We start from the raw sequence: 15616 nt of genomic DNA on the forward strand, positions 1-15616 counted from the left end.
TCTTGATCTCATGTGTTGAGTGCATCAAGTAGAATCACAAATAAACTATCCTTCATTCTCAAAGTGCCCACACACTTCTTGAGGTGTAGAGAACGCTTTGGAAGATCTTGGTGTGAGTACGTGGGAGCGGCTTGGTTAGGGAGATCGTTCTAAATACAAAAAGATAGCAAGGACACTTGATAGGCTTCAAGAGGTATGAATTATATCATTAACTTGCTTATGATTAATGTATGTATATTAATGGATCCGCATATTTAAAGGTAGTTTAAATATGTTACAAAATTTTTGTTGTACACTGGGCCAACCCCACCACCATTTCGCTGCGTATTAGGAAACTCGTTCCTAATAATTGGTACTAGAGCGGTCATTAATCTCTGCATACATTAATTACTGTGTGGGCATAATATACATTCTTATGTTATTGTAATATATGTGATTGGATGGATGTATGTATGATTATAGTTTATTCTTAAGGGTCGTTCATTATATGGTGTTTTGGGTTTAGGAAATGTTGTTAAAATTCTAGATGAAAAATGTAAGTCATTTTGAGGCATAGGAATTTTTGTAATTTTAATTTTCTGCGTTAAAATTATTTGAAAAATTCTGTAATGTCCGAGCCCCGAAACCTGAGCCTCACCCAGCCGCATGCACGCCCAGCCCCTGCGTGCTGCCTGCCCAGCGCGCCCTTGCTCCAGCTGCTGCTGCTCCAGGCGCGCGCCCCTACGCCAGCTGCTGCTGCTCCAGGCGCGCGCCCCTGCACCTTGCCCAGCAGCCTGCTCATCGCGCGCCCCTGCGCCAGCTACTGCTGCTGCTCCAAGCGCGTGCCCCTGCACCTCGCACAGCAGCCTGCTCATCGCGCGCCCCTGCGCCTCCCCCAGCTGCACGCCTGCGCGCCCCTGCACCAGCTGCTGATGCTCCCAGCCGTGTGCCCTTGGCGTGCCGCACCCAGTCGCGCACCCCTGTGTGCCGCACCTAGCAGCAGCCCGTGCACCCTAGCCGCACCTCCCAACTGCCAACCGCATGCCCCTTGCCGAGCCACCATATGCAGCCGCCCCTAGGGTTTCTAAACCCTAGGGCTTGCATCAAAAAATTATCCATTTAAATTATGGGCTTAATTAAGTTAACCCATAATTTAAATTATTTTATTTTGAATTAATTGTATAAGTCCAAATTCAAATCTGGGCCTAATAAATTATCGGGCATTAAGCCCAAGTTAATTATTCTTAAAATTTGTTTAAGATAATTAAAAGTTATTTTAATTTAAAATTAAATGGATAAGTGGCTTAATGGATCAAGACTACTTGTGAAGGCCCAAAGTTTGAGATAGAGATCTCTTTAGGTCTTATTTAGTTTCTTACATTTTTTTGTGTATAATTTTGCAAGTGTTGTAATTTTTTCTAGAAATACCCAAGACACCCGGCCCGCATTTATATATTTATTTAGTTAGTATTTATTTATTTAAATGTTTGAATGTGATTAAATTGTTTAATACTTTATCAAGCATTTTTTGACATGCCATACATATAACCCACACAGTATTTAAAATTGTGCATGCATCTCATATGAGTAGAAACATGCCTTCGGATTGTCCTATGTGATTATATGCTGGTCCATATAATAAATAAATCTAGTTTTTAACTAGTTCAAGAGCGAAAGTAGATTTTAAAAGTTGTTTAATTTCTAGTATTTAATAAAATTGTTTTATTAAATTATAAATGATATTCTTAGTAATTATAGCAAAATAAAGTTGAACTAATTAGGGCATAGTTCTATAATTTAATTTTGCTTAATTTGATTAGTAATTATTAGAATATCATTTGGTAAAAATAGATCACTTTATTTTTACAACTAATTAAAAATCATAGGTTGTTTTGAGAAAACACATATTCTAAAATAGTGAGTGGGAGAGGGAGTTATGACAATAAGTCCCATGGTCTCCATTATTAGTTAGCACCGAGGTAACATGGAGAGGACCTCGTGACACCATTGCTTGTGTCCCCCTAAGGAAGGCTTCTGACTGTGTTATACTCAAGGCAAACTTCTTTTTCAAGAATATGATTTAATGATGTATTTCAAGTTTGACTGACCCTAAGGCACACTCTTGAGTTCAGTCATTGATCTAAAATAATGGGTTACACTCACAAGGTACATTAGGCTTTCGAGCGGACTAGTGTATTCTTGACCAAACAGGCGGTTGTAAATGAGTCAAAAGAGAAATATTGATTTAAGTTTTCACTTATAAATTTGAGAACTTGTCTCAAAATTAATTTGGAATTAGTCTGACCTACCCTAAGGCTAGTCCATTAATGTTCAAATTAATTAATTGTGGAATTAGTAATTATTTTTTATGTGTTTTTTAATTGTTGCATTCATGCATCACATTTACTATTCCGAAAATAACTGATATTTATTATATGCATAAATTCATTTTGTTTATTTATTTATTTTCAGCAATTATGTCTAGCTCAAATCCTGTATCTTCTTTACTTGCTAATGAAAAGTTGACTGGTGAAAACTACATGAAATGTAAATCAAACTTGAACATTGTATTAATATGTGAGAAGCCTAAAAAGTCATCCAAAAGCAAAGAGAACAAGAACACTAAAACCTCCAAAAGGAAGTTCCCAAAAGGGACTTGCTTTCATTGTGGAGAAAATGGTCACTGGATGAGAAATTGTCTAAAGTATCTCGCTGACCTCAAAGAGAAAAAGACAGGTAAATTTGATTTACTTGTATTAGAATCTTGTTTAGTGGAAGATAATTCCACATCCTGGATAGTAGATTCAAGAGCCACTAACCATGTCTGCTTTTCTCTTCTGATTCTTAGTTCAACGAGGAAGCTTGCTGATGGAGAGGTAACTATGAGGGTAGGCAGTGGTCATATTGTCTCTGCAGCAGCAATTGGAATAGCCCGTTTGGAATTTGAGAATAATAAATTTCTTGTTTTAGAAAACGGTTATTATATTCCTGGATTTTCTAGAAACTTAATTTCTGTTTCTATGTTGCATGAACAAAATTTTAAAATCTCTTTTAATAATAATTCGATTGTTATTTCAAGATATGATTTTAAGATATGTTCTGCAAAATCTATCGATGGGCTTTATAAACTTCAAGCTAAAGAGAAATCTATTAATAACTCTGAATTATTTAAAATAGCTAATCCTAGATCTATTAAACGACAAAAGACTGATTCCGATAGTGATACATATCTGTGGCACTTGAGATTGGGCCATATTGGTCTAGACAGAATAAATAGGCTTGTAAAGGATGGTCCTTTAAGTGAACTATGAATTGGATTTCTCGTCGTTTGTGAATCCTTTCTAGAAGGAAAAATGACCAAGAGACCTTTCTCTGCTAAAGGTTCAAGAGCCACAGAACCACTTCAGCTAGTACATACGGATGTTTGCGGTCCACTTAATGTACAAGCAAGATGAGGTTATGAATACTTCGTCACTTTTATTGACGATTATTCAAGATATGGTTACCTATACTTAATGCAAAGAAAATCTGAAACTTTTGGAAAGTTCAAAGAATTTCAAGCAGAAGCTGAAAAGCAATTAGGTAAGTCACTAAAAGCTCTTCGATCTGATCGAGGAGGAGAGTACTTGGATTTTGAATTCAAGGACCATCTGTGTGAACATGGCATTCAATCCCAACTCACAGCACCTGGAACGCCACAACAAAATGGTGTTTCGGAAAGACAGAACAGAACATTATTAGATATGGTTAGATCAATGATGAGCTTTTCATCATTACCACTGTCATTCTGGGGCTATGCGATTCAATGTGCTCTATACATATTAAATGTTGTTCCATCTAAGTCTATCCAAAAGACACCCATATAATTATGGAATGGTAGCAAACCTAGTTTACACCATTTTCGAATTTGGGGGTGTCCTGCACACGTGCTTAAAGGAAAGACTGGGAAGTTGGAATCACGCTCTGAAGTGTTCATGATTGTGGGTTATTCCAAAGAGACCAGAGGTGGAATATTCTATAGTCCAAAAGAAAATAAAACATTTGTGACAAATGCAACTTTTCTTGAACATGAATATGTGAATAACCACAAACCTCCCAGTAAGGTTGTTTTGGAGGAGATGGTCTCGAATGAAGTTGCAAAGTCACCAGCAACAACCAATGAAAAACGGCAAGAGGAAACTGCTAGTTCTAGTCAGAATAGTAGCGAACCTCGTCGTAGTGGGAGGGTTAGTAAGAAACCCACACGCTATGAACACGAAGTTCAAATGCTTGTGTCTGACACAAACAAAGACAATCCATTGAAATTTAAAGATGCAATGAATGATTCTGACAAGGACAAATGGCAAGAAGCCATGAACCAAGAAATGGAATTGATGTATTCCAATTTTGTCTGGGTTCTTGAAGATCCACCTGAGAATATCAAACCCATTGGTTGCAAGTGGATATTCAAGAAGAAAAGAGGAGCGGATGGGAAAGTAGAGACTTTCAAAGCAAGGCTAGTAGCCAAAGGTTACACACAGAAAGAAGGGGTTGACTATGAAGAAACCTTTTCTCCTGTAGCCATGTTAAAATCCATTCGTATACTCTTGTCCATAGCTGCGTGCATGGATTATGAGATTTGGCAAATGGATGTCAAAACAACTTTTCTGAATGGTTACCTTGATGAAACCATTTACATGTCTCAACCAGAAGGGTTCGAATTAAAAGGTCAAGAGCAAAATGTTTGCAAGCTTCTTAGGTTCATTTATGGACTCAAACAAGCTTCAAGATCTTGGAATCTTAGATTTGATGACACAATTAAAACGTTTGGTTTTGAACAAAACGTTGACGAACCTTGTGTCTATAAACAAATCAAAGATGGTGTAGTAGTATTCCTCGTTCTTTATGTTGATGATATATTATTGATTGGAAATGATGTAACATCATTATCAAAAGTAAAGAACTGGTTAGCTGAACAAGTCCAAATGAAAGATTTGGGAGAAGCCAAGTATGTTCTGGGCATTAAGATTCTTAGAGATAGACAGAACAAAACTTTGGCATTGTCTCAAGTAACTTATATTGATAAGGTGCTAGAATGCTTTAATATGAAAAACTCCAAAAAGGGTGATATGCCAATCCGTTCTGGAGTATTCCTTTCCAAAGAGCAGTGTCCCAAAACACCTTAGGAAGAGGAAGACATGAGACAATATCCCTATACCTCAGCAGGAGGCAGTCTAATGTATGCTATGTTGTGTACAAGACCTGACATTTGTTATGTAGTAGGGATAGTCAGTTGTTATCAATCCAATCCTGGATTGAGTCATTGGACTGCAGTAAAGAATATTCTCAAGTATCTTAGAAATACTAGAGATTATATGCTTGTATATTCAGGTGGAGACCTGAACCCCACTGGTTACACTGATTCTGATTTTCAATCAGACAGAGATAGTCAGAAATCGACTTCTAGATCAATGATTACTCTTGGAGGAGGAGCGATAGTCTGGCGAAGTATTAAACAAACCAGCATTGCAGACTCCACCATGGAAGCCGAGTATATAGTGGCTTGTGAAGCAGCTAAGGAGGCTGTGTGCCTCAAAAAGTTCTATACCGATCTTGAAGTTGTCCCAGATGTGGATAAGCTACTAGTCCTATACTGTGACAATAGTGGGGCAGTAGCTAACACAAAGGAACCACAGAGTTGCAAGAGGGGAAAGCACATCGAGAGGAAATATCACTTGCTAAGAGAGATAGTTCATCGAGGAGATGTTGGAGTTATGAAGATAGCTTCAGAGCATAATCTTGCAGATCCTTTCACAAAGACTTTATCCATAAAATCTTTTCAGGAGCATGTAAGAAACATGGGAATGAGAGAGATGCCTCATGTGCTTTAGGGCAAGTGGGAGATTGTTGGAAATGTGCCCTGAAAGCATATGTAGTAGGCATTGTTTTGTGAAATAAATAAATAAATTGAATTTGTTATGCATATATTTTATGGACTATATTATTCTGTGATAATATTAAGTAAATATCAGGAAAATTCCTAAGTTCATATATGTGATCTCAAACACGTATTGGTACGGGAGGATTGTGTTTGAGATAAATGAACTTGAATAGTTTGCAGTAAAATAAAGTTATGGAATCTATAGATTAATTACTTCAAGTACGGTCCACTAGTATTATGAATACATGTGATCTAGATCCAGATTGCTTGTGTGGTAGGACACTTTAGTGGAGGTGCTTTATATATTAGAGAATATATAGAACTAGACCAGATATGTTTATTAATACTTAGTTAAATACCGTTTCAAAGTATTAATTAAATATATCAACTGATGATCATATACAAATAGATCTTAATCCTAAAGTTACTATGAACTCCTGTTTATGTTGTGTGAGTTCTTTGATTCACTTGTTAGGGTCTGTCAGGATGATCAGGCTGAAAACTTTTATTTTAGAAACTCATTAATATAGATGGCTGGGGACATAGCATACATATATGGAATCTATGTCTTGTCACAAGAGATTGAATGATGGTTCTCTTAAGGGTTGACTTTTGGGACTAAAAGGTTATTGAGCTCAAATTCATAATTTATTTATGAATTAACCTTCACTAGTAAAGTCAATGGTATTTAAGGAAACAAGAGATAATTAAAAGGGTAAAACGGCAATTTTATTCCCGATTAATTATGAACCATTATTAGAGGGTCAAGTTGTATGCAATGATTATATCAATGGACGCTTTATAATTATAAAGTACTCAGTAAATGAAATGTCTATAATTACAAGAGTTCAGTCTCATATTTATAGTGGAATAATCATGAGATTAATAAATTAAGATTATTTAATTAAAGAGTTTAATTAATAATCTCAAATGTATTGGAGCTTGGAATTATAGGTCCATAGGTTCCCATAGCGGCTCTATCAACACTATTCAAGGTAAGAGTTGATATGAAGGGAAAAATAGTTTAAAGACATATTTAAGAAGAAATTTGTTCTTCAGGCCAAATATACAATTATATGATAATAGTGATTAATTAATTAATTACAAATTAGTTGTAGTTAACAAAATTAATTAATATTAAATAATTAAATTAATTTCGAAATTTAATTAAATAATTAATTAATTTTAATTTTCGAAATTATAATAAATTAAATATTTATTTTCGAAAATATTGGATTTAATTAATTGGTAGAATTAGTTAAACATTTTTATTTGAGTGGGAGATAATAATCTGATAAGTTCAAATTGGATTTGAATTTAAAAGATTAATATTTATTCAAATAATTAATTATATTTGATAATTAATTTAAATTTGAATTCAAATTTGAATTAGTTATCAAGTTGTTAGATCTTATCTGACAAAATAGTTTGAATAAATAATTAAATAAAAATTGAAAAACCAACATCCCTAAAAATAGGGATGCTACACATGCACACACAGTCATGGATTGTGTGTGGCGTGTAGGGCTATTTTCAAGGATAGGATTTTCATTTTTATTTATTTATTTAATTAATTAATGAATAATTCAAAAAATTGGATTTTGGATTTTTTTTCACTAATATAATAATTAATTAATTAAAAAAAAGTAAATTGTAAGTTGGTTACATATTTATTTTTTAAATTTGAATATGTTCTTTTAAGTATGACTTATTAGAAAATAGTCAAAAGATCTGAGACAACTCAGAATATTCACTCTGTGAAAAATAGAACGATAGTTTTCTCTCCCTGAAAAATAAAGAACCAATTCTCAGGCCTATTCTCTTGATCTCATGTGTTGAGTACATCAAGTCGAATCACAAATAAACTATCCTTCATTCTCCAAGTGCCGCACACACTTCTTGAGGTGTAGAGAATGCTTTGGAAGATCTTGGTGTGAGTACGTGGGAGTGGCTTGGATAGGAAGATCGTTCTAAATACAAAAAGATATCAAGGACACTTGATAGGCTTCAAGAGGTATGAATTCTATCATTAACTTGCTTATGATTAATGTATGTATATTAATGGATCCGCATATTTAAATGTAGTTTAAATATGTTACAAAATTTTTGTTGTACACTGGGCCAACCCCATTACCATTTCGTTGCGTTTTAGGAAACTCGTTCCTAACAATGGGCCCGCATGCACATTTAGTACACATAAACATGCATGTCTAATCATATTACTACACAATTCATTTATATCACATAATCACACATATAATCCATTACTTGTTCATATAATCCCAATCAGGCCCTCTAGGCACTATAGTTAAGGCACTCAACCTTAATATCAAAGTTGGGACATTACATGACACATCACTCAGCCTATAAAAGCCACGACAGACGATGCATCACCTGCATGTAGGTGACACATCGCCTGCCAGGCAATGCATCGCGTGGGCAGTTCGTACGAGGCCGTATAACTACGTTTTTTTGGCTCCAAAACTTATTTCAAAATGCTCTAATCTCATGAGTTAACACTAATGACGGTTCCTACATTATTTAAGGGGTTCATTTGAGATTTTGGTGAATTGATAACTCTCCACTCTCTTTCTAGCTCACAAGATTACTAGTTTTCTCCAAGATCTTCATCAAGAAAGCTTGACTTACTTGAAGATCAGGGCTTGTAAATCCCAATCTCATTCCTACTTGTAGTAGCTTCAAGTAATCTCTAATGAGAGACTAAGAATGGAGATTTTTGGACAACAAATTCAATTTGTGTCAAGCCTTTTTTCATCTCCATTGATTCACATGAAATCATAATCTTTATGATTTTATGTAATTAGGGGTTCAATCCGCAAAGGTCCTCTCTTTCTCTTGATTTAATTTGTGCTAATCTTCCATTGTGTACATTGTTATCTTGGTTTGATTTCCTTGAATTACAATATTCAAATTATGTTGATAAGCCAAAATCCCAATAATAAAAAATCTTTATCTCCAAACCCTAAATTTATCTTCCAAGATTGTCTATACCTAAGGTTCACGGTTCAAAAACCTAACCTAAACACCATGGAAGAAAGTTGTTCAATCTCAGCCCTCAAGTTCATGTCTCAAGATCTAGTGATGCTAGATCACTTTGATGGCTCCAACTTTGTTGGCAAGACAAAATTAATTTTCTCTTCACAACTTTGAAGGCCCATTACATTTTGGACAAAGATTTGAAGACGTTAAGTCCACCTAAGGATAACAATAATCAAGAAGTTGTTAAGGAAAGGAAGAAACATGAAGAAGATGAACTCATATGTCGTGGTCACATCCTCAACCCACTCTTGGATCGCCTCTGTTTATCCCAAAAACAGACATGATGATGTGACATGACGAAATGACATGTGACAACAAGAAACATTAATTTCACCATCCCTGGTCAAAGGGGATCGACCAGAAGATGAAAAGTTGCCTCTTCAGATTTATTACAATATGACTAAGGTTGCTTATTAAAGAAGTACAAGTTGACCACATGCAGCTTGCTTAAGGGAACGCTGGTCGAATGAAGATCTAATAAGCAACTTCAATGACCAGTTCAATCTAAATTTTATGAGATATTTATGTAACTGTATTTGGAATGTATTATATTTCATATTCAGTTTTAAAAGACCTACATTATGCATGTAGAGCCCATTTCACACTTGTAAGGCCTAAGGTCCACTGGAATCTCTATAAATATGACCTCTCACTGTAATTTGAGGGGATCAGATCTTGAAACTTAGATTACGCACTTACATACAGAGCCCTTTTTTAACTATATTTTCTCTTTCAGGCTTAAGAAACTCAATTGAATTTGGTTAATCTTATCTTGAGTTTGAGATCTTCGTGATTAATAAAAGTGGAAGTGAACGTAGGTCATTACCAACCCTTGGGGCGGAACTGCTATAAAATTATTTTTGTCGTTTACTTAAGTTAAGCTATTTTAATATTAAATCGTCATTTTGATTGACTTAGTGTCGGTCAACCAAAACGTTGATCAATATTTTGGTGCTTTCATTGAGAGTTGAACTCAAGAAACACATTGCACCTAGGCTATCAATCAATTGAATCAATGAAAAAAAATGGAAAGAGCTAAAAAAATCCAGAGTCAAGAACCTTAAGGAGGAAACCAGACTAGACAACATGACCGCCCTTTGAGTAGTCAGTTTCCTCCCGTGCATCTTGGCCAGCAAGTTCCACTGACTGAGAACTTGCCTCATCACGTAATACCTGGTAATGATGAGCCTCGCGTAGATTTTGGGGAAGACCTTAACCCTGACATTGAACAATTAAAGGATGTCACGGGCTAAATGCAGGAATAAATTGTTGCTTTACATGAAAATCAGAAAGCAGCACAAGAGGCGGTAGCTAAAACCTTAAATAAGCAGAGACAAGATTTCCAAACTTAGATGGATCAGCCACAAAGAGTACTAAAGGCTCGACATGAAGAAGTTAATCAGAGGAGTGCTGAGGCAACTCGATTGCTAGAAGTTGTCTTACAACAAACTCAACTAAACAAACAAGTAAATCCACAACCTGAAAATGTTGATCGAGTTAATGAGGTTCAAGGACACACTGGTCGAGATGTTGAACCTAATCAATCAACAAGATCCCGAGATAGGTTGTTCTTCCTGAACAAACTCAGAATAATCGCATAAACAAAGAGTATCAACCAATGCTTCATCGCCAGATGCATCAAGATGAAAATTTTACCTAATCGTAACCAAGAGGAATGACATGGAAGACAAGTCTCTAGAGAAGGAAGACCTCGTGAATAATAACAACCGAGGTGATCAGTCTCAAGAGGAGGAATTCCTCCTCCCCAACAAAATAAATTTATTGGTCAACAATTCTGACAACTAAGGAATGATCGAATAGCGAGTAAAAATTGAGGCCAACAACCTCGATGCAACCATTTAGTTGGGAATTATCAATGGAAACCAAGGCAGTATCATTGAAGAAATGACCACGAAGTGGGCAGCAACTATCAGTCGTCTTATAGAGACGGTTACAAAAATGATGAAGGAGATGGTGGATATTACATTCTGAGGGACAATCAGCAATATGATGTTCCACTAAGGCAACTTGGGCCCCTAAATTTCCCTCCTCAGGATAACATGCATGCCAAAGGATCGTTTGTCCTACTAAGGTAGCATGTGCCTGCAGAATCGTTTGTCCCACCAAGGCAACCTGAGCAACATAATCATCCTAATGGACCACCTCCAATAGCCCCTCAAGTAGGTAGCCAAAACATTGGGGGAAACTAAGAGGAAACATCGTCTTCAATAGACTTGGAAATAGAAGGTGAGAAGACTTGAGGAATGTCCTCGACTAGCTTAGAGAAGACAACGGATCAAACGGTGTCGAACCTGCTGCACCTCTAGTTTCTTTACCACCACAAAATTAAGCAGCAGCAATACCTTCTATTATTCTAGCTACTCCACTCATGGTTTCACCAACCATTCAAGCATAATTAGATGCTTTAACTCAAATGATTTGGGAATTGACAGCCCCGAAACCCACTGACATCGATTTGGAAAGAAGGACCAAGTGTCACATGTCAACAACTTCAAAATCCAAATCAATCTACAATGTGTCAGAGATGATGCCCGGTGTAGGATTTTTCCTGCTACTCTAGCAGATGTTGCTAAATAAGAACTTAATGACTTGGTAGACATTAAACAAGGCGCTGCCGATCCTTTTAAAGATTTTGTACAATGATTCATGCAAGAGGCTGCACGTTCGAAGACTGTAAGTGATGATGGAAAACTGATGGCTATCATGGCTGGGATGAAGGTTAAGTGACCACTATGGACAGATCTAAGAAGAAAAACGGTGTACTCAACTAGAGAGTTTTAAAGTGCGCGGATGAATTTATCAAGTTAGAAGAGGCAATCAGGAAGGCAGACCGAGGTGTAGTAGGCACGAGCAGTACCTCAAGCAATAATCATAGTACTAGTTCTAAGCACAACTAGACTAGTAATGGTGGTGGTAATAAAAACAATCAGAGTGGTAAGCGAAACAACCACTTGAATAGTGGCACAAATAACAATAATGGTAAAAGAGCTAAAACTAGTGATAAATCTCGCGAATATGTGCCTCGGTTTACCACTTACTCCACTCTGCTAGAGTCACGGGAAAATGTATTTCAAGCCATACAAGCTGATGTCCCAGATAGGAAACTGACACCTATTTGAAAGGACATCAATAGAAGAGACATGACTAAATTTTGTAGATTCCATAATGATTATGGTCATGATACTAATGAGTGTAACCGACTCTAAGATGAGATTGAGTTTCTGATTTAGTAGAATCACCAAGCCATGATAAGATATGTTGGTAGACAAAATGACCAGCACCCACCTACTGCAAACAATCTAGATGCACCAGCTCAGCTGCTATTACCTACCTCAGTAATAGGACGGCTTGACACAATCTGTCGGGGACCACATCTGGCGGGTGAAAGTAGGAAGACCCTAGAAAGATATGCCTGAACACTCTGCCATGAGCCAAGTAATGATGTGTCAGCCATCGAGGAGCGAAATCCCAAAATTTCTTGCTATGAATGTGAACCCATTACACTTATTGAGGAGGGCACCAATCATGTCAAATTTCCACCCAATGATTTGCTGGTCATCGAAGCATAAATTTCCAACATGATAGTCGCACGAACAATGATCGACAACGGTTCTTCTGTGAACATAATGTTCAAGTCGACCCTTGAAATAATGAAACTATCCATTCAAGATCTAGAGCCTTGCACCCAAACCCTTTATGGCTTTACAGGATAAGGACTATCCCCAATAGGAATACTCAAGCTTGCAGTCACTATTGGGAGTGCACCAACAAATAACACGATTATTCTCATTGACATGGCAACATTTTTTATGGTGAACCTTCCATCTGCATTCAATGCCTTGATTGGTAGACCAATTCTCATTGACTTGTGAGCAATAACTTTGACATTCCATCTCATGAAGAAGTTTCCAACCAATGCTGGTATAGGCTGTGCTAAAGGAAATCAACGAGAAGTGATAGAGTGTTACAACTCTTCTATTAGTACAGCCAAGAAAGGCCTAGTCATAACCAACATGACTTCACAAGCTGCTAGCACAAGCTAATCAAAGTCGGTCAAATATACATAAACAACTCAAGTACCGAGTTGTACCATTATTATGAATTAATGTAAGGCTGGTCGTAAGGCATAATTTTTCCCATCTTTATACGACAAACTATATTCATTTTTCCTGTGTTTACTGGTTGTAAGGCACATTTTGCTCACTCTGTAAACATCCAGTAATTTATCGGCTATTTTTTAAATTTACTGATTGTAAAACATGATTTGCTCATTTTAGACAATGAGTTATTTTTTATGTTCCTAGATTTTGTAAAGTCGGTTGTCAAGCACGACTTGCCCATTTTTAGCAACCAATATTTTTTTACAAGACTAAAATTATCAATCATAAGGCATATTTTTCCCACTTTGTAAGCGATTAGTTATTTATATTTTATTCTGGTCATATGGCACGATTTTTCCCACTTTAAAACGACCAGATATTTATAATATTTAATAAACTAGGCGAAAGATACGATTTTTCAGTTTTATATCGACCAATTATTTTTCTAATATTTATAATTGTTAACTAATCGTAAGGCACAATTTGCCCATTTTCACATGATCAATTATTTATAAGGCCAAAACCAATCATGGGTTGCTCGTACAGACACAATTTTGTCCATTTTTACGAGTTATTTACAAGAGAGTGTGCTAGTACATTTAATTCATTCAATTTACAAGAAAGTATTGCATAACATGTATGGTTCCACTATCTAAGTATATTTTCTATCATGATATGTTCTGAACAGCTGTGTTAAGTTCGAACATGATTTGATATTTGGAAAGTGACCAAGGTTAACATCCTCGATCACTTGGGGGGCACACAGGGTATACACCACCATAACATAAGTGAAAGAGTAAAAATCATGCCTGAGTAGTACTTCAAAATAATTTCAAAAATTTCTAAAGTGTTGGTGATTCGTTTGTTTGTTCAAACACTAAAGAGAAAAACTTGACAAGTATGACATGAAAATATTGTACCTAGGAAAACATATATAGCATGAAAATGTTATATCTGAGAAAAACATACGATCAACATAGTTGTATCTGCATCACAAAAAATATTACAAATTCTGAGATTAAATGTTGCTTGGACAGCCATTGTCTTGACACTACAAACAGTTATGTCCGAGTGTCCTAGTATACAAAAGAAGAAAAAAAAGGAAAAACATAGATCATTGCTGGTCGACTCCCTCCTCATTATCCTCCTCCTCAATGACCACAGGGTTTAATGAGATTTCAGGTTCTGGAGTCCCATGGACAGTAGCCTCTGCAGCCTCTTGAGCAAGACACTTTTCTATCTCCTACTTCTGGACTTCATCTGATAGATATGAAAAGTTGGCCTCCTTATTGTGCTTCCAGAACATATAGAAATAGTTGAAGGTTGCACTTCTTAATCGAGCCACATTAGAAGAATACTTATCATAATCCTCCTTAATCTTTTGGTCTTGGTCCTCTAGGAGTTGAGGAAGCTCTTTTTCCCTGTCATGGAGGGACGAGTTTGATTTTGCTCTTCTGCTTAAGCTCAACACCCTTCTCGAGGTGCTCATTCTCGACCAGCTTGGCATCCTCCTAGTTTTTTGAGTCGATTTCACGGGAATGTTCTAGGGAAGACTTGGTGTTTTTGAGATGCCCTGTCAACTCTTTTGCTAGTTGCCGAGCAAAGCTCAAAGTCATTGCTCCCTGAAAAAGAGAAGGGAAATTGTAAGGGAATAGAATTATATGCAAAATTAGATCAAAGAGGAAAAAGATTTAGTACTTAGAGGATGCTGAGAGAGTTTGCTTGTTCAGTTGCTAATGTTCTTAGTTGAAGCCTTGAATATTAGGAGGACGACTAGAGTGGCGTTGGGATTGGCAGAACGACCAATAGAGCTGGTCGGCGGAGGAATCTGCTCAGATGTCACTGGAGCGGGTGGGTCGGCAACGGACGGATTCTTGCATTTAGCATGCGTTGGGAATCTCTCGCGACCTTACCTAGCACATGTGGCCTTTCTCCTTGAAGAGGTTTTTTTTTGTTGGGGCTACAGGTGAGGCTGAGGCATAAATGTCAAAGGCATCAAAATCTGACTTTGCTCCATACAGAACAAGTGTGTTAGTTCAACGAGCAAAGAAAAAATGATTCAAACAACATAGTTAATGGAGAATAAAGTACCCATGCCTACACTATCTTCAGAGAAACAATTTAAAAAAAATGAAGTGTTGTTAGACCAAGAAACATTCACCTCCCCTTCGAACGGGTCAAGAAGGGGAAGGGATGAATCATGAGGTCTACTTAGGATTTATCCCTAAAAGCATGTAAATACATTTTATTGATTTAAATAAAAGTACAATTTTATTATATTTGAATGTTAGAATTATTATTTGAATAATTTATATGAATATCAAGAAAATTCCAAATTCATTTACGAGGATATGATCTTGTATTAGTACGAGAGAATTAAGATCATATACAATGAAAAAAATAGTGAGTCAAATATTAAAGTAAATAATCTTTAATGAATGGTTACTAGTACAATTTACCAAGCATATGGGATGCAAGTAGTCTAAATTCGGATTACTGATGTGGATAGACATCTTGGTAAAGGTATTGTATATAA

This window comes from Humulus lupulus, chromosome 1, assembly GCF_963169125.1.
Source record: "Humulus lupulus chromosome 1, drHumLupu1.1, whole genome shotgun sequence".
In the NCBI taxonomy this organism is placed as follows: Eukaryota; Viridiplantae; Streptophyta; class Magnoliopsida; order Rosales; family Cannabaceae; genus Humulus; species Humulus lupulus.